Source organism: Pteropus alecto, unplaced genomic scaffold, assembly GCF_000325575.1.
Source record: "Pteropus alecto unplaced genomic scaffold, ASM32557v1 scaffold16, whole genome shotgun sequence".
NCBI classification, from domain to species: Eukaryota; Metazoa; Chordata; class Mammalia; order Chiroptera; family Pteropodidae; genus Pteropus; species Pteropus alecto.
The window spans coordinates 1,171,910-1,192,428 of record NW_006438867.1 but is presented as its reverse complement, the minus strand read 5'-3'; the positions used below and the strand labels follow the sequence as shown (position 1 = coordinate 1,192,428).

General features: G+C 35.1%; 1 protein-coding gene and 1 pseudogene across 3 annotated transcripts in view; one reads left to right on the top strand and one right to left on the bottom strand.

Moving 5' to 3' along the window:
- Window positions 1–20,519, bottom strand: part of TRPC4 (transient receptor potential cation channel subfamily C member 4) — a 219,057-nt gene that overhangs the window by 156,996 nt on the left and 41,542 nt on the right. The gene's annotated exons all lie outside the window — the stretch shown is intronic.
- Window positions 17,167–17,285, top strand: LOC112482930 (annotated as a pseudogene).

Genomic DNA, 20,519 nt, shown 5'->3' with positions numbered 1-20,519 from the left:
ATCAAAAGTTTATTCTCTGTAAGTTTGTCTTCGTTTTGTGTTTTCCTTTTGTTCATTGGTTTCTTTTGTTCAATATACTTTTTTGGGTTATTCGTTCTAGTTCTGTGAAAAATGCCATTGGTATTTTGATGGGGTTGCATTTAATCTATAGATTGTTTTGGGTAGTATGGACATTTTAATGATGTTGATCCTTCCTACTCATGAACACGGTATACACGTCCACTTATTTGTATCTTCTTCAATTATTTTTTCAATAACTTATAATTTTCTGAGAACAGGTCTTTTACCTCCTTGGTTAAATTAATTCCTAGGTATTTTATTGTTTTTGATATAATTGTAAATGGAATTTTTTCTTAATTTCTCTTTCTGATAGTTCATCATTGGTTCATGAAAATGTAATAATATTCTGAATATTAATTTTATATCTTGCTACTTTATTGAATTCATTTATCAGTTCTAACAGGTTTTTTTTTGGTAAAATATTTAGGGTTCTCTTAACATAATCTCATATCATTAAAATTTTAATTCTTTTCCAATTTGAATGAATTATATTTCTCGTTCTTGTCTGATTGCTGTAGCTAGGACTTCTGATACTATGTTGAATAACAGTGGTGAAAGTGAATATCCTTGTCTTCTTCCTGATCTTAAGGAAAATGCTTTTAGCTTTTCTTCATTGAGTATGATGTTAGTTGTAGATTTGTCATATATGGATTTTAATATGTGGAGATGTGTTTCCTCTATTCTTACTTTGCTGAGAGTTTTTGTCTTAAATGGATCCTAGGTTTTATTTCAAACACTTTTTCTGCATCTATTGATATGATCATATGATTTTTAGCCTTCATTTTGTTAATGTGGTGTATCACATAATTGATTTGAGAATATAGAACCAGCTGTGCATCCTAGGAATAAATCCCACCTGATCATAACATATGATATTGTTAATGTATTGCTGAATTTGGTTTGCTATATTTGTTGAGGATTTCTGCAAATATGTTCATCAGAGGTATAGCTGTGTAATTTTTTTTTGTAATGTCTTTCTCTGGTTTTGGAATCAGGGTAATGATGACCTTATAAAATGAGTTTGGGAGCTTTTCATCCTCTTGAAGTTTTTGGAATAGTTTGAGAGAATAGATGTTAATTATTTAAATGTTTGGTAAAATTCACCTATAAATCCGTCTGGTTTAGGACTTTTGCTTTTTGGAAGTTTTTTGATTACTGATTCGATTTCATTGGTGGTAATCAGTTGATTCAGATTTTCTTTATCTTCTTGACACAGTCTTGAGAGACTTTATGTTTCTGGGAATGTATCTATTTCTTCCAGATTGTCCAATTTGTTGGCATATAATTGTTTGTAGTATTTTCTTATAATCCTTTGTATTTCTGTGGAGTCCATCATTACTTCTGTTTCACTTATGATTTTATTTATTAGGATTTTCTCTTTTTCTCTTGATGAGTCTGATTAAAAGTTAACCAAATTTTGTTTATTCTTTCAAAGAACCAGCTCTTATTTCACTGATCTTTTGCATCGTTTTTCTAGACTTTATTTCATTAATTTCCACTTTGACCTTTATTATTTCCTTCCTTCTACTCATTTTAGGTTTTGTTTCTTGTTTGTTTTCTAATTCCTTTAAGTGTAAGATTAAATCGTTTATTTGAGATTTTTCTTTTTCTTGAGGTAGGCCTGTGTTTCTATGACTTTTCCCCTTAGAACTTCTTTTGCTGTGTCCCTTAGATTTAGGGTCATAGTGTTTTCATTTTCATTTGTCTCTAAGTATCTTTTGATTTCTTCCTTGATATCATTATTAATCCACTCATTGTTTAGGAACATGTTATTAAGCCTCTATGTATTTGTTTTTCAGTGTTTTTTTTTTTCTCTTGTAATTGATTTCTAGTTTCATACCATTGTGGTTGGAGATGATGCTTGATGTGATCTCAACCTTCTTAAATTTACTGAGACTTGTTTTGTGGTCTAATATGTGGTCTATCCTGGAAAATATTCCATATCCATTTGAGAAGAATGTATATTCTGCTGCTTTGGGGTGAAATTCTCTCAAGATATCAATTAAATCCATCTGGTCTACTGTGTCATTTAAGGCTGCTGTTTCTTTGCTGATTTTCTGTCTAGAGGATCTGTCCATTGTTGTCACTAAAGTGTAAAAGTCTCCTACTATGAGTGTATCGCTGTCAATCTCTCCTTTTATGCTGGTCGATGGTTGCTTTACATATATAGGTGCTCCTATGTTGAGTGCATATATGTTTACTAGGGTAAACATATATGCACACAAAATCTTATAGTGATCCCTTTATCATTATGTAATGCCTTTCATTGTCTTTTATTATTGCCTTTGTTTTCAAGTCAATTTTGTATAAGTATTGCTACCCCAGCTTTTTTAAAATTTCCATTTGCATGAAATATCTTTTTCATTACTTTACTTTCACAAATGTGTGTCATTTGATCTGAAATGGGCCTCCTTTAGACAGTATATATATATAGGTCTTGATTTCTTATCCTTTCTGCTATCTTTTGATTGGAGAATTTAATCTACTGATATTTAAAGTGATTATTGATAGTTACATATTTATTGCCATTTTATTATTCATATTTATGCTTTCGTTAGTGTTATTGTTGTTGTTGTTTTTCTCCTTTTTAAAGAAGTTTCTTTAACATTTTTTGTAATAATGGTTTATTGGTAATAAATTTCTTTATCTTTTTTTCTGTCTGGGGAGCTCTTTATCTCACCTTCAGTTTTAATGGATAACCTTGCTGTGTACAGTAGTCTTAGTTGTGGGTTCTTGCTTTTCATCACTTTGGACACTTCCTGCAAGTCCGGCCTGGCTCGCAAAGTTTCTGTTGAGATATCAACTGACATTCACATGGGAGTACCCTTGTTACTAATTGTATCCTTGTTAGCTGCCTTTCTCTTGCTGCTTTTAAGAGTCTCTTTTTGTCTTTAACCTTTTTAATTATAATGTGTCTTGGCATGGGCTTGTCTGGCTTCCTCCTGTTTGGGGCTCTTTGTGCTTCCTGGAATTTTATGTCTATTTCCTTCACCAGGTTAGAAAAATTTTCTGTCATTATTTCTAAAAATAGTTTCTCAATACTTTCCATTCTCTCTTCTCTTTCTGGTACTCCTATTATGTGAATGTTTGTTCACTTAATATTGTCCTAGAGATCTCTTAAACTTTCCTCATTTTTTGACTCTTTTTTCTTTTTGTTGTTCCAATTAGGTGTTTTCTGCTACCTTGTATTCCAAACCGCAGGTTCGATCCTCCGCTTACTCTAATCTACTGTTGATTCTTTCTAGTATTTTCTTCATTTCAGTCATTGTCTTCTTCATAGTCAAATGATTCTTTTTAATGGTTTCTGTGTCCTTTTTAATACTTACTATCTTCCTATTAAAATCCTTGCTGAGGTCAACCATTCTCCTCCTAAGTTTACTGAGTATTCTTATAACCAGTGTTTTGAACTCTTTAACTGGTAGGTTGCTTGCCTCCATTTTTTTTTTAGTTTCATTTTCTGGAGTTTTCTCCTGTTGTTTCATCTGTGGCATGTTTGTTTTCTCAATTTAGTTGCCTCTCCATGTTTATTTCTATGTATGAGGTAGATTTGTTACATCTCTCAGTCTTGGATAGATTGTCTTATACAGTAGGTGCCCTGTGTGACTCAGTGGCACAGTTTCCTTGATCACCTGTGCTGGGGGACTCTGGGCATGTTCTTCATGTGAGTTGTGTGTGTGTTTTCCTATTGTAGCTAAGCCTTAATTGCTGTTAGCATGTCATCAGATGGGATTAACTCTTGGGCTGACTGGGTGCGAGAACTGTCTAAGCCCACAGGGAATGAGCTTCTGTGTCTTGGCTTACACCATAGAGTGGGATTCTAGTCAGATGGTTCTTTTTCATAGTCTGACCCCAGCCTCCAGCTGTGTCGGTTCTGTGGCCCCTTAGCAGGGGCTCTTGTGCAGGCCAAAGTTAGCCATTGTTTTTGATCACTCGGGAAAACCTGATAGGAGCTACAAAGCAATTGCAGAGGGTCGCTGCCTGTGCTGAACCTGGAGGCAAGTGGGAGAGGCCACGCTTGACATGGCTGTGGCAGCTTATCTAAAGTTCCAGGGCACTCCATGTCCTGAGGCTGCCTGCTGACTGCCCGTAAGGCTTTAGAGCTGAAAGATCCTTTGAGTGGTATGTGTAGGATGGGGTGGGGTCACGGGGAGTCATTGGCATAAAAAAAGATTTACCCATCCAATGCAGATTCATGTTTCATACCAATGTGAGTGCTGAGCCTGTGGCCACCCGCAAGAACCTCAGATCTCACCGAGGCCAGTTTTAAGGCTGCAAACCCCTGATGTTTATTCAAGAGGTACTTTAGCTTGTGCCAGCCCTGGCTGCCTGCCACTAAAGTTTCTTCAGAGATGCTAGGCCAGCAGAAGCTGAGGAGTGATTTTTCTCAAATGTGCCCCTGCCAAGAGCACAAGGTGGGGTTGGTTAGTGGGCAACGAGTCTGTGAATAGATAATTTGAGAGTTGAGTGGGAAGGCGTCTCAGGAAGTCACTTGAGTAAAGTGAGCAGAATCAACCAGGATAATGCAGATTCAGATTTGGTGCCATTACTGAGCCTGTAGCCTCTTACAAAAGTTTCAGATCACACCAAGGCCAACTGCTTCCTGTCTCAGGTTGCAGACCCCCACAATTTGTCCAAGAGATACTAAAGCTCAGACAGGTACCGGTTGCCCTCCATCAAAAGTCTCTCCAGGGATGCACAAGACTTGTGTGCACCTGTCAAGCTGAGGTCTGTTGACTGCTAATGAATTCCTCACCCTCCAAGAGTTCAGGGTAGGGCTGCTTGCCAGAAAACAAGTTTGTCACAGGAAATTTGTGGGTTATGTGAGGTGGGGTCTCAGGGAGACAAGGGTGGAGCAGGCCGAACTCACCAGGCCAATGCAAAGTCAGAATTAGCCATGTGATGGGGAGGGTTCAACATAGGCAAGATAGTGCTCATCTGCAGACTGCCCCAGAGTAGGGCACGACAAAGGAACAATGGCAACTATCCCTCCAGTTCTTGATCCCAGAGTGGGGCATGGCAAAGGAACAATGGCAGCTATCCCTTAGTCTTTCCCTGTATGTCTCTTGTGACTTCTGAGCTGCTGACCCTCTGCTGTGATCCTGTGAGCCTGTGATGAGTGCCTGTGAGTGAGTAAGTCTGTGTTTGTCCTTTAAGGGAAATGTCTGGGTTTTCAGGTTCCTTCCATCTCACCCACATGGTCGGAATCCACGTTGATTTTTACAGTCAGATTGAGTGGAGACTCCTCTTCCTGGCACTGAAATCCTGAGCTAGGGAGCTCCTGTGTTAGGCCAGGGCCCTTTGCTCCTTCAGGGGGAATTCTACAGCTGTGCTATTCCCACGCTGCTCAAACATGGTTGTGGGACTAGACCGCTTCACGTGTCCAACCCTCCTACCAATCTCAATGTGGCTTTTTCTTTATATCTTCATTTGTATGTGATATTTTTGCTAGTCTTCAGGTGATTCTCCAAGCTGATTACTTTATAATTTGTTTGTAATTTTAATGTTGTCATGGAAGGAGGTGAACCCCACGTTTGACTAGCCTGCCACCTTGACCCCCCCTTAATTTCTAACTGGTAAAATTTCAAGATATAAATGCATAAAAATGATTTGTAAAATTATTTTATTTGTTTACATATTTGATTCTATATTTTATTTTATTTATTATTTTGTGGGTGAACAATCCAATGCTTGGTGAATTCTGCTTCATAATAATAGGAAGAGCCAACATCAAAGGATCAAAAAGCGACATTGCTATGAATGCTTGGCTGCCACAAAGCAGTTATCCCTGTGGTGATATTTTTGACACCTACTGCTTAAAACCCAAAAGATCAGAAGGATCATGGGGCACTACTTTCACTGGCTATATTTATATTAACTCACTGAAAATCAAGGTCAAGCAAGCTTTTACCTTTCTGCTACACAGGAGGTTTCTGTCCTTCATGAACTCACCTTAGAGCACTTGCACTACTGTTTCACTCTCAAACTCCTCACCTGGTACTCTCTCCATAATGATTGCACCAAATCAGAAAGTCCTGAGGATTGTGACCAGAAAGAGTCTCTTGGGGCTCGACCCATCTCACCAGCTCAGTAAAAAACCAATGCCTTGTAGTATTTCACAGGTGGCCTACTAGATTGGTGATCCACTCTGTGCCACTCCAGGAAGGAGCCTCCCAGAGCCTCCCACTTATTTTATACCTCTCTTGACTCTGCATGTGCCAGACTAGAATCAAGTTCAACAGGGTCTTCTTTCCTTACTGATTCCACCAAGCCCATTCCCTTGACTGTGGTTTCACTGAACAGAAGGCAGAGACAATGGAAATTTTGATCTTCTATTCATGTTTGGCACTAATTAGATGAGAAGGCATTTGGCTACCTTAAAAGAGTCATAGTTCCTCTCTCTGACATTTATCCAAGCTTCACTAAATTTCTTCACTTTGACATTTAGAGCACTGGCAGAAATCACATCACCTCAATACCTTCTTTGGGCCTTTGAGTTATTTGTTTAAATTCAGCTTAATTAATTTAAATTAAGACATATATAAAATCGACCCACATATTCCATGATATATATGATAAAAATGTAATGACTCTATGTAGTTTTATTTTTAATGCCAGAAATATTTAAATTTATTCATTTCAGATTGTTAATCAGCTAGATTCATAGTTTATCAGAGAAACAATTTCTAATAATTTACTACCATCCTGTGCATTTAATATTAACTCTGTCAGCTTCAGTTTTATGATTGAAAAAATTTATAAAAATATGAATAAATTACTTATACTAGAGGTAGTCTCCGAGATACAACATAGATGATAGATATATTATTAGATAGATAGATGATGATAAATAGATGATAGATAGATAGATAGATAGATAGACAGATAGATATTAAAATAAAATATATGTATTTGTATAGAATACATTTTTATCAATCACATAATTTTTGACTAAAACAGAACTAACAGGACTCTAAATAAGGATAATGACTATATTATGAACCAATGTAAACCATATAATCATACAACATTGATACTTTTGACTTTATGATGTAAATTAATGTGAATTTCATAGTCTGTATTTCAAGTCAAGTCTCATAAGAAGAGTATTTCCCTTCTATTTAATGACTTGATATTTCTAAGCTAAAAATCATCAAAGAAAATAAAATTTTATTCAAAGAAAATAAAATTTTTAATTTTAAAGTTTATAAACAGAGTAATACATAAAACTAATAAATAGTATGTACATTTTTTAATGATTGACTTCACCATACTTCAACTAACCAAGCATTTCATTACCTCTTCTTCTGAAAAAAATATTCAGAAGAAAATTTATGTAAGCATGAAGTCAGTCCACATCCCATTTGTGCCATAAATAAGGCAATATGCCCTAAATGTGAATTGTATTGTTACTGTGAAGTGTAACATAATTTTTTTTTCTAACATTGGTTTTCCTAGATAAGAAAGATAATTCCACAATGGAAAATTTTTTTAAAAAGAGGGCATCTCTCTCCTTGAGCAGAGCATCTATGTAAGATGTCCTGAAAGATTGTGAAAAATTTCTCACAAAGTAGCCAGAACAAATGAAAGGTCATAGTAGATGTTCTAATAACTCATCCTTCATTTCACTGTACTTAAACTATAACTATAACTGGAAACCTTAATTATTTAGTACTAAATAACCTGTTTGAATCAAGTTTCTAAAGTGATCACTGACATATATAAAATGAAACTTAATTGTGGGTTCTGGTGAGTTAAGAAAGCAAAAAATAAAAAGAAATTGAGATAAAAAACATAAATTTTTTATTACAATGTCTCATAATTAAATATAATAAGCAGGTCAGATGCTTAGAACAGTTATTTCTTCTCTGATTTACTCATCCATGAAAACTTTATTGAACCACTACTGTCTTTAGGCACTAAATTGAGTATCGAAAAATATAAATGTGTGATTTCTGGTCAAGATGGCAAGGTAGGTAAACACAGTGCTTATCTCTTCTAATGACCACATCAAATTACAACTAAACTACAAAACAATTATCATTGAGAATCACATGAAGTCTAGCGGAACAGAAGTCCTGCAAATAAGGACATAAAGAAGAAGCCACTTTACGACTGCTAGAAGGAGTGGAGAAGAAAAATGAATTGGTCCCACACCCACATGTGGCAGTTGAAAATTAGGAGGGATATCTTGGCTGCAGAGGTCAACTTGGAGAAGCAAAGGGTCTCAGCCCCACAGTCTCAGTCCCAGGCTCCCCAGCCTAGGACTCTAGTGCTGGGAAGAGAAATCCCCACAACTTCTGGCTGTGAAAACCAGGTAAAGATTATGACTAAGTAAAATGGAGGGTGGCTGGAGAATTAGGCAGTCCTTTTAAAGGGTTCACAAATGGATTTACTCACTGATAGATTCATTCACTCTGAGCTTGAGCATTGGGGCAGCAGCTTGAAAGATGTCAGGGACATATAGGGAGGAACCAAATTATCTGGCTTTGGAACGAGAACAGGAGGGGTGGCTTTCTCCTAGATAGAAGTACTGGCAGAATCTATTGTTACTTTGTTGAGTCTTCCCTCCTCTCACCTTGCAGGTGCAGGTGCCCACCATGTCTGAGTCTGTATTGACTTGGCTAACACTAGTCACCCTGCCCTGGTGATTATACAAGACCAGTCCCACCCAACTTGTGGGCCCACCCAAGCCACTTCCAGTAGCTTTTCCATACAAATGGCCTGTTTTGGCTCATGCTGCGAACTTTCCTAAAATCTCTCAAATGTTCACAAAACCCAAACAAGTAGCTTCTGGCCTCAGTGTGCCCCATACCTCTTGCTTCATTGCCCCAAGCCTGGACACTAGTGGCAGCTGGCTTTGGTTTGCAGTTTGGCCTCTTGAGGAACGTCTAAGCACAGTGCAGGTGGCAGTGATCTGTAGATTGCTTGGTGCCCCAAGCAGGGCACAGGCTGCAGCTGAACTTGGCTTGTGGCAGAGCCTCTCCAAAGAGTCCCCAGAGCCTGCATGCCCTGGGATGGCTGAGGACATAACTCTAGCTTGAGAACTACCAGGGCCACATCTGAGGATGACACACCCAAAGGGCAGACAGGACAGGCACCAGAGCCCTGCTAAAGTGAATCCTGTTCCATAGTGTCAGTTCCTGCACAACAGCTTCTCCACTATAATTACTAGCCTCACAAACAATCATCTGGAAGGTCAATCTTTCCCACTGATATGCAAACAGCAAACAAGGCTCAACTACAACAGGAAGGCACACACAACCCATGCAAGGGACACACCTGGAGCAGCTAGTATAGGTGACCCGGAGACTGTATCACTGGGCCCCACAGGATACCTACTATATAAGGCCACTTTTCTAAAATTGGGAAACATAAGAGCCTTAGTTAATATATAGAAACAAACACAAGGAGACAGCCAAAATGAAGAGACAAGAAAATATGTCCAAAATAAAAGAACAGAACAAAGCTCCCAGAAAAGAACTAAACAAAATGGAGATAAGTAATCTACCAGATGCAGAGTTCAAAACACTAGTTATAAGGATGCTCAATGAACTTAGGGGGAGACTACATGAACTCAGTGAGAACTCTTGCAAAGATATAGAATACATAAAAATGAAGACAGAAAACATAAAAAAGAACCAGTCAGAAATGAAGAATACAATAACTGAAATGAAGAACATTAGAGGGAATCAACAGTACATTAGATGAAGCAGAAGACCGAATCAGTTAATTAGAAGTTAAGGTAGCAGAAAACACCCAGTCAGAACAGCAATAAAACAAAAGAATAAAAACATGAGGATAGTTTAAGTGGCCTCTGGGACAACATCAAATAACAACGTTTGCATCATAGAGTAGCAGAAGAAGAAAGAGCGAGCAAGGAATTGAAAACCTATTTGAAGAAATGACAGAAAACTTCGCTAATCCGGCAAAGGAAATAGACATACAAGCCTAAGACATGCAAAGAGTCTCAAACAAGAAGAACTCAAAAAGGCCCACACCAAAGTCAAAAGTTTAAGACAAAAAGAGAATCTAAAAAGCAGCAAAGAGAAAAGCAATTTGTTACCTACAAGGAAGCTCCCATTAGATTGTCACCTGGTTTCTCAACAGAAACTTTGCAGGTCAGAGGGATTGGCATGAAATATTCAAAATGATGAAAAGTAAGGACCTACACCCAAGATTACTCTACCCAGCAGAGCTATAATTTAGAAATAAAAGACAGATAAACAGCTTCCCAGACAAGAAAAAATTAAAGGAGTTCATAACACCAAACCAACATCACAAGCAATGTTAGAGGGCGTTCTTTAAGAAGGAAAAATAAAAATATGAATAATAAAGTGGCAATAACTGCATGTTTAGCAACAATTACTTTAAATGTAAATAGATTCAATGCTCCAATCAAAAGGTACAGTGAGTAAATGCATAAGAAAACAAGACCCTTACATATGCTGCCTATAAGAGACTCACTCCAGATAAAAAGACACGCACAGACTGAAAGTAAAGAAATGGAAAAAGATATTGCATGAAAATGGAAATTTAAAAAAATAAGCTGAGGTAGTAACATTTATACCAGACAAAATAGACTTTAAAACAAAGACTATAACAAGAGACAAAGAAGGATGCAGTAGTCCCACTTCTGGGTATTTTTCTGAAGAAACCCAAAACACTACTTAGAATAGACATGTGAATTCATATGTTCCTTGCAGCATTATTTACAATAGCCAAGATATGGAGGCAACCTGGGTGTCCACCAATGGATAAATGAATAAAGAAGAGGTGGTACATATATACATTAGAATATTATTCAGCTATAAAAAAAAAAAAGAATGAAATCTTGCCAACTGCAACAACATATATGGACCTAGAGGGTATTGTGCTGAGTGCAGTAGGTCTGAAAGAGAAAGACAAATGCCATAAGATTTCACTTATATGTGGAATCTAAAGAATAAAATAAATATACAAACAAAACAGAAACAAACTCATAGATACAGAGAACATTTTGATGGTCACTAGATGAGAAGGTGGTTTGGTAAGGTGGGTGAAAAGGGGAAGAAATGAAGAAGTACAATTTGATAGTTTCAAAATAGTCATGAGGGTATAAAATATAGCATAAGGAATATAATCAATATTGTAATAGCTATGCATGGTGTCAAATGGGTACTAGATTTATTGAGATGATCACTTCATAAGTTACATAAACATCTAATCATGTTGGACACATGAAACTAATATAATATTGTATGTAAATTATAATTGAATAACAAATATTAAAAATATGTAAAGATGAAGCTCTTTCTTTTATGAAGCACATATTTTTAGATGGTAAGAAAACCACATAAGGTATCAGGTATAATATCATGAGTAAAAAGTATATTTAGAAAAAGTTCTAGATGCTTGGAAAGCTTAACAGAAAGATAATATTTGAACTGCATTTTGAAAAATAAAAAATGTATCAGGCCAGGAAAAAAATAGAAAGTCATTTTGGAAGATAGAAATGGTAAAAGGCTGGACATAAAAACTTCATGTATACTTAAAGGAAATAATTTGGCCATCTTGGAGTTCTGGAATCAGTTATAAATCCATGAAAACAATTCTATAGCTTTGAAAATCTTTCACTACCAAATACATTAATTCATTTTAAAAGTTTTGTTAATACCTAATCAATGCCAGGAAGTAGACTTAAATACTTCCATTATTTAACTTTTATTTTGAAATAATTTTAGATTTACAGAAGGGTTTCAAAGATAGTAGAGTTTCCTTAGCTTCACCTAATGTTTTTACATAAGCATATTTTCGCAAAAATAAATGTTTAACACTGATAAAATGCTATTAACTGAACTACAGATTGATTAGGTTTTTACCTTTTTTTCCCTCTGTAATATTCTTATTCTCTTCCAGGATCCATCCCATAATATCCCATTGCACTTAGTTATTCTGTTTCCTTAATCCAATCTATGATGGTGTCTTAATCTTTACCTGTCTTTCATAAGGTTGACACTTTTGAAGATGATTGCTTAGGTATTTTGATAAATGTCCCTCAATTTAGATTTGTATGCTTTTCCTCATGATTGAACAGAGATTATGGATTTGGGTAAACAGGTGATGTGGCCATCTCAATGTATCATTGCACAATATCAACATGACTTATTGCTCAATGAGGTCATTCCTGCCAGCTATCTCCACTCTTCTATTTGATAAAAGGAAATGAACAAGCACAATTCATGTTCAAGTTAAGGGGGATTAAATTTTACCAGCGGGGAGGGTTATTAAAGAATTGTATTTTAAAATTACAATAATTAATAAATATCTTGAGAAGATATTTTATGGTATGTTTTTTCTCCTTGAATTTTTACCCATTGATTTATTTAAGCTTCCATCTGTGGATTTTGTCTGTAGCAATTATTATTACAGTGCTCTAATTGTGATTTTTTATTTTTCTCATTCGTTCTACATTTATTACTTGGCATTCTACTTTAATGAAATTTTATTTAATTTTATCCCTATTATTTATTTAATGTTTATCCAATCATTTATTTATATCATTGTGAATTTGTAAATATTTTATTTTTAAGTTATAATACTATTGTTATTTCTTTCATTGTTCAAACTGTTTCAGCTTTGGCCATTAGAAACTCCTTTTTAGGTTGGCATCTCTGCTCTCATGCTTTTAATTCATTTATTGAATACTTCTTTAATTTCTGACACTATAAGATGCTCCAGGCTAATCTTGTTTTTCCCTGCTTCACTTTTAGAAGCAACCATTATTTGAAAGAACCCCAGTTCTTTTTATAGGAGAATAGTATTTATAAATTATATTTGAGTGCTAAGTGTGCTTGTTACTACTGGGGTGTCATTGATGTTCATTCTGTCATTTCCCTCTCCTGAAATGTAACTTCTTTTTCTGACAATAAGATAACTTGGCTCTCATTCATCTACAACATATTAACCTATGTGTTGAAACTTCATATATATGTAAAATAGTTTCAGGATTGCTGGGCCATACCCCTGTGAACAACAGATTTACCAACTGTTGTTGGTAAATAGAATACACTGTTTGTATACAGTCGTTTGTGTCTCAGTCTTGGAATATCTAGATAAAATATTATTTTCTAACGTTATTTAGATCTTCTCCTTTCTTTCCCATCATTCTGATTACATTTTAATTTTCATAGTCCTAGGGAGAGTGACCATTAACAAATTACTGTGTCGAACAAAATGTAATGCTTATGCTAGATCCCATAAAATGAAGTGAAGTGTTCTTGCTTGTGTTAATAACCCAAATCATAACATGTCAATATTATTGTGTACTCTGGTATATGAAAACTATAACATTTGTCATAAAATTAGTATTTGGTAAAATAATAACATATTTATCCACTCAAAGAATATTATTGAAACTTCAGTATATATTTAATAATGTGCTAGTAAAATTTAAAGGCACGGTCCTTCTTTAAAAGAAATACACACACACACATACACACACATAAAATTAGTAAAGTCAAGAGAAACAGAACCTGGAAAAAATAGAAAGTCAATATTTTGTAGGAAATGTATTGAAGTACTAGCATTGTACCCTTCTGTTCAATATCTAGAGCTATAAGAATGCAATTGCTCAACCCAGTTATCTCCACCCGAATTTCAAGACGCAACTTAAATATCACCTCCTCTTAGAAGAATTTCTGGACCCTGCTCACCCCCAGTAATGGCAGTTTCAGGAAGATGTTTCATTTCTATTCCTTGCAATTAAAGGCTTATATTTCTCTGAGCAAACAGATTCTCTGAGCTTTAAAAATCTCCACTGTATTCACTGATTTTCTCTTTTTCTCCTACTATGCCACAATATGTTCCCCTCAATGGCAGGGTCTGCTTTACTAATCCCTATATTTCCACTACCTACCCTATATTAATCGGTTTTATTTTGTCAACCAAATGAATTATGGTTGTGCATTTGAGCTATTTATAAGAGCAGATGGAGATTAAGTATTTGTAATTACCATTTGCGTTAGAAACCTCTAAACAAAGGAGAGATGGTTTTAAATAGAATTGCATGGAGCAATAAGTGAGTAAACAAATGATAATAAATAGATTGTCAAAAACAGAATCTACACTTTGCCAGAAATATTGCATTTTGTTACATTTATCAAAGGCTTTCCCATAAGTTTTTAGATAAAAGTAACTGAATGCTAAAAACCAGTACATATTTTATGTTTTTATACTTTTTGTATATATAAATATGCTTGTTATATAATAAACTCACAGAGTCTTTTTTTTTCCTACAATATAAACATAGTAACTCATGTTTTAAAAAAATCTAAATGAAAGAATCTCTCTTAGACTGGATAAGGTGAACCCAGCAGAAAATTGTCATCAATTATAAGGTCCAATATGGGCCAAGCACATAAGTAGTTCCTCTTACAAAATCAAATTTGAGGAAGTCCTTTGCATTTAATAGATGTGTACATTATAGGGACACATAGAGAGATTAATTTTCTTTCCTATGTTAGGCTTAAATAGCTCCACAGAAAAAGGGTAAGTACAATTTGGAAAATAGAGAAGTGTCGGAAAGATGTTCTGGATATATGAAAAATACTCAGCCATTTTATTTGAAGTAAACAATTATTTTTTATTTATGCATTCAATTAATATGTATTGCATAGTTGGTAGGTGATTCTGTATAATATGCTAAGAAATTAGGAGGTAAATAAGCCATGATGTGACCACTGATTTTATGGAACTGATTTTATCTCATGATGGAGAGACAGAAAAAGGATTTCACAGAAATGAAATTGGTGATGTGATTGATACCTAGGACCTGTGTGGCTGCTTTAGACCCATTACTATGTTGGGGGGTTACTAGAATCTGAATGACAAAAGGAATGAACTTGAGAAGATCAAGGGTATAGCAGCACCCGGAGGAAGATCTGAGATGTGTACTGGGGTACATTAAAAATGCCACCAAGATGTATAACTTGCTAATGTCAGGTTTTAAGATCTTCTAGCTAATCTAGTGTGACTTCTGAGGACTGCAATCTATGGGCACAAAATCATTAGCAAATGCAAAATTGTCTGGAAAGTTAAATCAAGATAGTAAGATTCTTGATGGTCTAGATGTTTAAGAAACCTTTTATGTATTAGGAAGCAGGGACTATACTGGAGGAGGGAACTGTTTAGAAACTTTCAGAGAAGGACCTCAGTAAAGAAAGCTGAAATTCACTGGGTACACAGTATGTTCCAGGTCCTCTGCCATGTGCTTTATGTAACTCTCTCATTTAAATCTTACAACTCCAAGACAAAGTAACATTATTATCAGTACTTTATAGATAAAGAAACTGAAGCACTAAAAGATTAAGATATTTTCCTAATATCACACAATAAGTAAGTTATAGAACTGAAGTTTGAACTCAGGCAATCTGGCTCAAGACCCCACACACTTTCTTCCTGTACTAGTTTTGCTTTTCAATACAAATTGAAAAGACTAATGACTAGTGGATATCAACTATTATGAAAATAAAAAGAGAGATTATGACCGATCATTAGTTTTATTAAGAAATAGTTTTAACTAAAAAGGTTTATATTGTATTTTATAGGTTATAAAGCAAATTTCACTTTGTGCATCTATAAAGAATGAAATGCTTGAGTATTTAAAAAGTACATAAGATTATATTTGGTAATTTGAAAAGAGCTATAATAGGCTGAATGCAGATTTTTTTTTATATAATGCTTTATTCTTTCAAAGTGTTTTTAAATATATGAATTTTTCTAACATCCCAGGAGGAAGTATATTTATTTTAGAGATGAAGAAACAGGTTTAGAAGTAATGTGTCAAGGTGATTTCACACATAAAGTCACTTAAAGATAGTTAAAATATCTCTATTAGGACATGTCTTAACAACTAAGAACCATATTAACAAACTATAAATGAGAAATTCATTATATATGATTCTAAATTTTAAAAAAATTCTTTAATATTCTCAAACTATTGATATTTTATTTTTATATAGCATAGATCATTATAAGTATATCATAAGTAGATCATAGAATTTCAGATCTGGAAGGTAATATATCCCTTTAGAATATTCTTTGCGTAAAAGAATTCACATTTCTAATATAGCTCCTACTGAAAATGTTCTATACTATTTTTATTATATAAGGCAATGACAACTACTTATTAGTACTTCCTATTTTATAGGCTATATTTCTCTGGGTTGTATATAAAAATATTATGAACTATGGCAATACAAACATGCTATAGACAAACTATTTCCATCAATGCCAAATTACATATTCATTTATACAATAAACATTATTTTTAACTGCTGCCACCATGTTGTATATACACTTTGTCTCCTTTCAATAAAAACTTCACTGGGGAATTCTTGAATTAGTAACCTCTCTTCCTTTAAATTTTCCTTTGCATTTATAGTAAGGATGCCTATGTATAGAACACCTCCGACAGACGTAAGATTCTAGTGCCCGCTGGAGAGAAACTTTTCTCTCAATAGTATCTGACCTTGAGGTTTTGTTCTTCCATAAAGTATGTTTTGCACTATTTGGAAGATTATGCTTTTCTCTAGATGTAACTAAATATGTCCAAAATTATAAAATCTATGGCTTAAAATTTTCTAGCAAAAGTCTTCACTTTATATTTTGCAATGAACATCATGATAACAAGTCAGAGGAGCCAACATAATAACTGAAATACCCTAAGAATAAAATATTTCAGTTAGTTTCTATATATAGAGTTCTTCTTGATATCCTTAGTTGTAAGAAATTCCATTGTTTAAACACGGTCTTTTGTAAAATTTAAAAAAAAAAAAATTCTTGAGATTAAGGTAAATGTATTTCTAAATAAAATAGGGAAGAATCAGAAGTGTCATTGCAACAAAAGTAGAATAAGAATAAGATAAAGCCAGAGAAAGACTAAATTCACAGTATAATCTTGGGAAAAATGGAAGAGAAGTTTGATAAAAAGAATATCTTTACTAAGTTTGATGAGTCCAGTTATAAACTTAATGAGCATTTATCTGAAATATGGAAAGATTCTAGAGAAGGTACCAGAGGACTCAACCATACAATGTTGCTAGTATATAAGAATATAAAACAATTAAAGTCTACAGCCATGCCACTCTGAACATGCCCAATCCTGTCTGATCTTGGAAGCTAAGAAGGTTCAGGCCTGGTTAGTACTTGGATGGGAGACCACCAAAGAAGACTGGGTGTTGTAGGGGTAAAAAAAAAAAAAAAAAAAAAATATATATATATATACACACACACACACACACACACACACATATATACATATATATCTTATATATATATTTTACATATAAGATATATATATATATATGTATATATATAAAACAATTAAGAATATCAATTGACGACACCCAAGTCCCTTGGCCATGAAAGGCAATTTACAGCTTCCAAGGATTTGGGCTGGACATCTTTGGGGACTACTATCAGCCTGCTACATCCGCTTGTGTTGTCATCACCGAGGACCAAGGGGTCCACATTGAAATTACAACCAAATTATAAAATAATCAACGTGGAGAATCACCTGAAGTCCAGCTAATTTAATAATATAAAGGAGCCACATCGAAGCCGATCCAGCAGAAGACCTGAACAGATACTTCTCCAAAGAGGAAATACAGATGGCTAATAGACATATGAAAAGATGCCAAGGTCACTAATCATCAGAGTAATGCAAATTAAAACTGCAATGAGATATCACCTCCCACCTGTCAGAATGGCTATTATCAATAAATGAAAAAAAATCAAGTGTTGGTGAGATACGGAGAAAAGGGGAACCCTCATACATTGTTGGCAAGATTGCAAATTGGTACAGCTGCTATGGAAAGCAGTATGCAGGTTTCTCAAAAAAATTAAAAATGGATATACCTTTTGACCCATCAATTGCACTTCTGAGTATTTATCCAAAGAAAACCAAAACAATAATTCATAAAGATCTATGCACTCCAATATTCATGGCAGCACAATTTACAATAGCCAATATATGGAAGTAACCTAAATGCCCATCAACAGATGATTGGATAAAGAAATTGTGGTTCATATGTACAATGGAATATTACTCAGCCATTAAAAAAAAAAATGAAATCTTATCATTTGCAACAACATGAATGGACCTAGAGGTAATTTATTATGCTGAGTGAAATAAGTCAGACAAAAAATGATAAATACCATATGATTTCACTTATATGTGGAATCTAAGGAATAAAAAGAACGAACTAATCCAAAACAGACTTACAAATATAGTGGACAATTTTGTGATGGACTGAGGGGAAGGGGAATTGAGAGGCTAGGAGAATGGGGTGAAGGGTCAAAGAAGTACAAATTAGTAGTTGATAGTTGGGCACGGGGATGGGGAGCTCGACAGAGGGAATACATTAATGTGATGGCTACATGGAGGGCCAGAGGAGGAAGGGAGCAACTGGGAGGATCATTTTATGAACTATATAGATGTCTCATCAATGTACTGTATATTTGAAACCAATTTAAATTAAAATAATTTTTTAATTACAAAAAGATTTTTTAAAATTTTAAAAAAAGGATATCATTTAAACATATCATGAGTAGCAAGGAAACATTGCAGAATGAGAGACGTCCTCAGATCTCTCCTCCTGAAACAACAATAAGCTGAACATCTAAAACTCAACAAAAAACACCCAAAATTCACACCATCATGTCTGAGTTTGGTATCAGCGCATAAAAGCTACCTCAGATCAGAAACCCGAGTGTCGGGAGGTGCACTGGGAGAAATAAAGAAGATGCCTCTTGCAGCCGCCAGAGCTCATTGCAGGAGGAGTGGGAGGGGAAAAGGTGCAACTTCCCTGATCAGCCAGCCTGGAAATACCGTGTATTCTAGCAGCCGGCAGTAGAGCCCAGTCATCAGGGCAGAAAGCAGAGAAGCGGGATGGACAGCAGAGAAACAACAGCTGATTTTTATGGCCGTGGTTGCAAAATCGAGGCTGAGCCACAGCCCCCAATTCCCAAACCAGAGGGTCTCTCCCTGCATACTCTCTGAGATCAATCCCCGAGGAGCTCCAGGACAATCTGAGCAAATGCTACCGAAACTGTTGCTCACACTGACAGAGACTGAAACTAAGAGTAGCACGTGTGATTAAGTATCTACAAGAAAATAAAAAAGACATTTAGGCTTTTTATAAAGCAGGGATCCAAGAGGCTTAGACGCCACCTACTGGAAACCCAAAGAAAGGCTCCTTCTTTGCAGCAGGTTAAAAAGAGACCTTTATATAATAAATCTTCTTTCTGGAAAAACAACAGAATACAATTCCATTAATGCCCAGGTGCAGAAACAGTCCATTAAACACCATGAGTAACCAAGGTGACAAGGCATCTCAAAAATAAAGAGAAAAATCTCCAGAATATAAGCTTACAGACATAGAAATATGAGACTTAAACAAGGCATCTCAGAAAGAAATAGAAAAATCTCCAGAATATAAGCTTACAGACATAGAAATATGAGACTTAAATGACAGAGAATTCAGGATGGTACTTCTGAAAAAACTCAATGAGATCCAAAACAACTCAAATCAACAATTTCAGGAGTTGAAAAAACAACTAGATGAGCAGAGCAAGGAGACTGATACCCTCAGAAAGAAACAATAGAACTTCTGGAGATGAAGAACACACTGCAGGAGTTGAAAAATGAAATAGCAAGCTTGGGAAATAGATTCGACCAAATGGAGGAAGGAGTCAGTGATACCGAAGACAGAAATCTAGAAATAAATCAGAAGGAAGAAGAGAGAAACCGAAGAATGAAAAACAATGAAAGAGAAATTCAAGAACGAGCTGATACCATCAGGAGAGGAAAGAAGAATAAAGGGCATTACTGAAGATTAGGAAAAGGAGTAGGGACTAGAAAGCATTTTCAGACAAATAGTTGATGAGAATTTCCCAAATCTAAGGAATGAGCTGGAGCTTGGAATTCAAGAAGTCAAGAGGACACCAAATTATCTCAACCTGAAAAAAGCCTTCACCAAGACACATTGTATTATATTTATCAAAAATCCATGACAAAGACAGAAATTCTCAGGGCAGCCAGGGAAAAGAAGATATATAGGAAAACTAATTAGATTATTGGACTTCTCACTGCAAACCTTACAAGCCAGAAAGGAATGGAATCAAATATTTAAATTATTAAGTGAAAGGAACTACCAGCCTAGAATAATGTATCCAGCTAAGCTCTCCTTTAGACATGAAGGAGAAAATAAGACCTTTTCAGACATACAAAAATTGAGCGAATTCTCTATTATGAGGCCTGTACTACAGGAAATACTGAAAGGGCTCAGCTCACCTGAAACAAAATGACAACAAACAAACAAACAAACAAACAAACAAACACATAATTAGGAGTAAAGTGACTATCAGGCAAATAGAAACAGAAAATTGCAATCCTTACTAAGAACAGGGCATTATAAGCT